Source organism: Heteronotia binoei, chromosome 13, assembly GCF_032191835.1.
Source record: "Heteronotia binoei isolate CCM8104 ecotype False Entrance Well chromosome 13, APGP_CSIRO_Hbin_v1, whole genome shotgun sequence".
Lineage (NCBI taxonomy): Eukaryota > Metazoa > Chordata > Lepidosauria > Squamata > Gekkonidae > Heteronotia > Heteronotia binoei.
In genome coordinates, this window is record NC_083235.1 from 48,077,657 (window position 1) to 48,083,656 (window position 6,000).

Here is a 6,000-nt window from a genome sequence, read left to right on the forward strand (position 1 = left end):
AAAAAAAAATGATTGACAGGGCATCGAACTCAAGTCGATGCCAGTGGGAAAACGATTTGAGCCGGGGCTTCATGGAAAGCGACTCCGCAAATGAGTCCATGTGCGAAAACAAGGAAAATGAGCCGGACATAATTGCGCCGTGGAATAAGGGGAGCAAACGCTAAGTGCGAAAACACCCTGAGACTACTATACCTTCGACCCGTAAGAAGTCAAAGCTCACTCGAAAAGACCATAATGCTACAAAAAGTTGAAGGCAGCAGGAAAAGAGGAAGACCTAACATGAGATGGATTGACAGACACTATCAATGAAGCTACAGCCCTCAGTCTGCAAGACCTGAGCAAGGCCATTAATTCATAGAATTGCCATAAGCTGGAAGTGATTTGACAGTGCTTAACATACACTGACAACAGTATGGGGATAAAATGGTAAAAATGTCCTCCTTTCTGCTTTATACAACCAAGGCTTAGGGCTTCCTGCTCATTGTTTGTGTTTACAAGGAAAATGGATATATCTTTATGATCAATTCTGCTTGCCTTAGTTCGTGCCCTACTTATTACATGTTCCGGATAGCCCCGTTCCCAAGGAATCACAAGGAAATCATAAGGAAAATGGTTAGAAAACTTTGCAAAACCAGGTTATATAGCAGAAAAAAATGTTAAAAATCTATATCTGAAGTTCTGAACTAAGGCAAGTGCTTGAAAATCTAGCGATCTGTGGCTTTAAACAAGCATAAAAGGCAAATTTTATGCTTGAGACTTTGGGAGATGATTTCTCTGTGAGTGTGAAGAGTCAAAGCCAAAAGAAAGAAGAAAAACTTTCCATCTGGCACTAAAAGAATTGAGGGAGGAATGCTCAGAACAGTTTATTGAATTTGAATAACCAAATGGCTCAAGTTACATTTCTAGAAAGAACTTGAAAGAGCAAATCCCACCCAGAGAAATGGAGAAAAAACAATCACTGTGTTGCTTTACTTGCAGCAAAAGGGGACACTTTGCAAAGGACTGTAGAGAGCCACCAGCTAACAATAGTTTTTCGGAGATGCACACAAGCTATAAACAAAGAGGCAATTTTAAAAGTCAAAAGCATGGTGATCTAACACAGCATACAAAGGAAAAAGTTTTTTTACTAACTGACCAAAAAAGCCTTATTTATGATGATGCTGAATCAGAATCAGAAGAGAATAAGTGGCTAAAAGACAGTAGAGCATCTAGTCACAGCATACACTGCAAAGATTTCTTTAATGAACTTAATGAAAGAGAGAAAGGAGAAATAAAAATTCCTAGTGGTGAATGCATACAGATTCAAGACATAGGTACTGGTACTTTTAGCTGTAGCACATCTCACAAAAAATTCCTAAATGAAGTTGAAGATGTCCTGCACATACCTGAATCAAGCTGTAATTTATTGAGTGTGTCCAGGACTCTTTTTCCAGCAGGAGCTCCTCTGCATATTAGGCCATGCCCCCTAATGTAGCCAATACTCCAAGACCTTAAGAGGGCTCTTAGTACAGGGCCTACTGTAAGCTCCAGGAGGCTTGGCTACATGGGGGGGGGGGGGAGGCATGGCCTAATATGCAGAGGCGCTCCTGCTAGAAAAAGAGCCCTGAGTGTGTCTATATTAGGCAACAAAGATTTTGACATGTTTTGGAAATAAGAAATGTACTATTAGAAAAGACAATGTTGTATATGCACAAGGTAACCAACAACAACCTTTAATGGCATATGACAGCATCACAGACAGACAAGAAAATAGCAGTAACAAACCATTGACACTTATTAATATTGTCTCTCCTCTTGGCGGGTAGATAAAAAAATGTGGCCACCATTTCCATAGTCACTACACAACAGAGAGCAGAAAAAGTGTCTTCCTCTCATCAGGTTGATTTTTTTGGTCTCTCAGTAATGACTCCAAAAACAAGGCTTGGAGATCACAATAACAGGTACAATGCAAACGAATATGATCCAGGCTTTCTGTCCTGTTAGCATCACAAGTGCATAGTATATCAGCATATGGGATTTTACAAAACTTTCCAAACAATTCAGCTGCACAAGGTAACCAACAAGGAAAAGTATATGAATTGAGTCCTGCAGGTGAACAGTTATACCTTGTACATGAAAGGAAAAGACGAAGAGAGCCTTGAACTATGGCACAGACACCTAGGACATTGTAATCTAAGGCATTAAGGTAAAGCCATATGATGACACAAGCATGATGTCAATGACACAAGCAACTGCATGTATAAGAGCAAAAACAGTCAGACCCTCAGTTCCACCCAGAACTGAGAAACATACTAGCAAACCATCAGAATTAATTTATAGTGATGTCCTTGGTGATATAACATCAAATGGTGGAAAAAGATATCTTTTAATCTTTCTGGATGATTTCTCAAGGTACTCAGCTGCATATCTGCTAATGCAAAAGAGCAAAGTTCACAAATTCCTCAAGAGATTTGTCACTATGGTTTCTAACGAGTTTGGGAGATAGCCCAGGTGGAGAACAGTTTAAACTAAGACAGGTGGAGAACAGAGGTGAGTTTATATCACTTTACACACAAACCTTCTTGGCAGAGGAAGGCATCCTACACAGGAAGTTGGTGAGCTTTATACCTGAGCAGAATGGCACTGCTGAAAGAAAACTGAGATCTTTACTGGCATGCTTGCGGATGCAGGCCTATGCAATAAATGGTGGGGCAAAGCAATCTTGACTGCAAATTATCTCCAGAACAGACTGTCCACAAAAAAGAGCACATATACATCTTACCAAATATGGCATGGCAAACTGCCTGACATGGAACACATTAGAGCAGGGGTGTCAAAATTATGGCCTGTGGGACACAACTGGCCTACCCAGGGTTTAATCAAGCCCCTGGCTCTTTTATCCCCCTCCTCCCTGCCGTCACCCTTTGAAGCTCCAAGGCTGCTGAAGTTCCTAGCTCCTTCTGCCTTGTCTTTGCCTGCTTCAGCAGGAAGCTCTTCTGGAATTGCAAAGCTGCCCAAAAAAATGCAGAATGGATTCTCCATTAAGGTCTCTGCGTCCAGACAGACTACTCTGGGACTGTTTCTAAGAATAGAAATAGGAATAGAAACAGTGTTCTGGGACTGGAATAGCAGCCGCTGAGTACAATGATGCCCCTAGCAACAGAATCTGTGTTCTAGGACTGGAATGACAAGGTGCAGGGTGAGAGTGCTACTACTCCTGGAAGTAGCAGCAGCACTCTGGGAATGGAATTCCACTCTGGAGGCCCTCATTCCAATCCCAGAATGCTTCTATTAGTCCCAGGGACTGTCATTTCAGTCTGGGGGCTGTCATTTCAGTCCCAGAGTAGTCTATCTGGTCCCAGAGACCTTAATGGAAAATTCATTCCACTTTTTTTTTGCAACTTTCTCTGTGCTGCAGTGTATTTCAATGGAGTGGAGCTCAAGTAGTTTCACTTTCCAGAGTCTGTATGAAGTTGAACAGTTGCTTGCTGGAGTAGTCTCCTTGAAAATAAAGGGTTGATGCTTTCAGCTAGCTTGTCTCTGCTGAATGGACCTGAGAACTGGTGACTAGTGAGTATTCTAACCAGGGAACCCACAGCCAACGGGGGATATTACGTTGGAGAGCCATTGCCAATCTGAGTAGATCCAGGGGGTGCGGGAAGCTTGCAATGCCCAGCCATTTCATGTTTTCCTAGGCTCAGAGGATTTTATGTTTTTAGTTTCTGCTGTGATCCTTGTGCTTTTTCTTGATGTTTTATTTTTTTAATCTCCTCAGATGCCAAGATCGACAAGGAGATTGACAACAGGCTGGCAAAGGCAAACCGTGCATTTGGCCGACTGCACAAAAGAGTGTGGAGCAACAAGCATCTGAAAAAAGGCACAAAGATCAATGTTTACAAAGCAGCTGTGATGATAACCCTCATCTACGGCTCCGAATCGTGGGTTTTATACCGTCATCACCTGCGACTCCTCAAGCGCTTTCATTAGCGCTGCCTTCGCACCATCCTCAACATCCACTGGAGTGACTTTGTGACCAACACTGAAGTCCTCAAGCGGGCGAAGGTTACCAGCATCGAGGCACTGCTGCTGAAGACGCAGCTGCGCTGGGCAGGGCATATTTCTAGGATGGAAAACCACCGCCTTCCCAAGATTGCCCTGTATGGCGAACTCTCCACCGGCCATCGAAATAGAGGGGCACCAAAGAAGAGGTACAAGGACTCCTTGAAGAAATCCCTTGGCACCTGTCGCATCAACCATCACCAGTGGTCTGACCTAGCCTCAGATTGCAAAGCATGGAGGCACACCATCCACCAGGCTGTCTCTTCCTTTGAGAACGCACGCATAGCTGGTCTTGAGGACAAAAGGAGATTGAGGAAGAATCGCACTGCTACAGCACCAACCATAAATCAGACTTTTCCCTGCAGCCACTGTGGCCGGACCTGCCTGTCCCGCATTGGTCTTGTCAGCCACCAGCGAGCCTGCAGCAGACGTGGACTATTGCACCCTTCTTAAATCTTCGTTCGCGAAGCCAAGCCGAGAGAGAGAGAGAGATTTTTTTAATGCATTGCCAAACCCCACTATTCCCCCACCTTTCTATTTTAAACAAAACATTTCAAGATTTTAAAGTATGTTTGAATTTTAAGTTAAAAAATAGTATATTTAATTGTTTGTGTCCTTTATAAAGTTAATATCTCCGCTACCTGGCATTACATTTTATGTCACGCATGGCCTGGCCCCACAAAGTCTAATTTATGTCAGATATGGTCTTCGTAACAAATGAGTTTGACACCCTTGCATTAGAATATTTGGCAACAATGCCTTCCCATTTGAACCCAAGGAGAAAAGACAAAAACTAGATTCCAGAACCAGAGAAACTGTTTTAGTGGGATATCATTCTAAAAGTAAGGGTACAGAGTGCTGTACCTGGAAAAAGATAAAGTCTGTACCAGATATGTGATTCACTTTGATAAAAGCAGAATCATTAGAGAAGGGACTGTGTCATGAGCCCTGATGAGGAGGAGCTGGAAGGGTTAACAGACCTGGAAGAGTTGCCAGCAAGTTCCTCAGCTGAACAAACAGCAGCTGGCCCATCAATCACTCACCAGGCACCAGTGTCAGCTGTTGACGATCAATCTTCTCCTCCTCCCATCTCAAGAGTTCAAAGCAGGCTTCGGAAAGAACTTTCAGAGGAAAGACATGAGGCACGCTGATGCTTCAGATCCCTCAGCCCTGTGTTCTAGCAGAGTCACTGCCACCCAGGGACCAGGCCAATTGAGGCTCCCATAAAGCTAAGGGGTAAAAGGATTACTGAAGGAGAATAGGGAAATGGCTGAGAAGCTGAATGCATTTTTTGCCTCAGTCTTCACTGTGGAAGATGAGAAGTGTTTGCCCGCTCCAGAACCACTAATTTTGGAAGGGTTGTTGAAAGACCTGAGTCAAATTGAGGTGACAAGAGAGGAGGTCCTACAACTGATTGACGAATTAAAAACTAATAAGTCACCAGGTCCAGATGGCATACATCCAAGAGTTCTGAAAGAACTCAAAGTTGAACTTGTAGATCTCCTGACAAAAATATGTAATCTTTCATTGAAATCTGCCTCTGTTCCTAAGGACTGGAAGGTAGCAAATGTCACCTCCGTCTTTAAAAAGGGTTCCAGAGGAGATCCGGGAAGTTACAGGCCAGTCAGTCTGACTTCAATACCGGGAAAGTTGGTAGAAAGCATTATCAAGGACCGAATGAGTAGGCACACTGATGAACACAAGTTATTGAGGAACTCAGCATGGGTTCTGTAAGGGAAAATCTTGCCTCACTAACCTGTTACAGTTCTTTGAGGGGGTGAACAAACATGTGGACAAAGGGGACCCAATAGATGTTGTTTACCTTGACTTCCAGAAAGCTTTTGATAAAGTTCCTCATCAAAGGCTCCTTTGTAAGCTCGAGAGTCATGGAGTAAAAGGACAAGTCCTCTTGTGGATCAAAAACTGGCTAATGAATAGGAAACAGAGAGTGAGTATAAATGG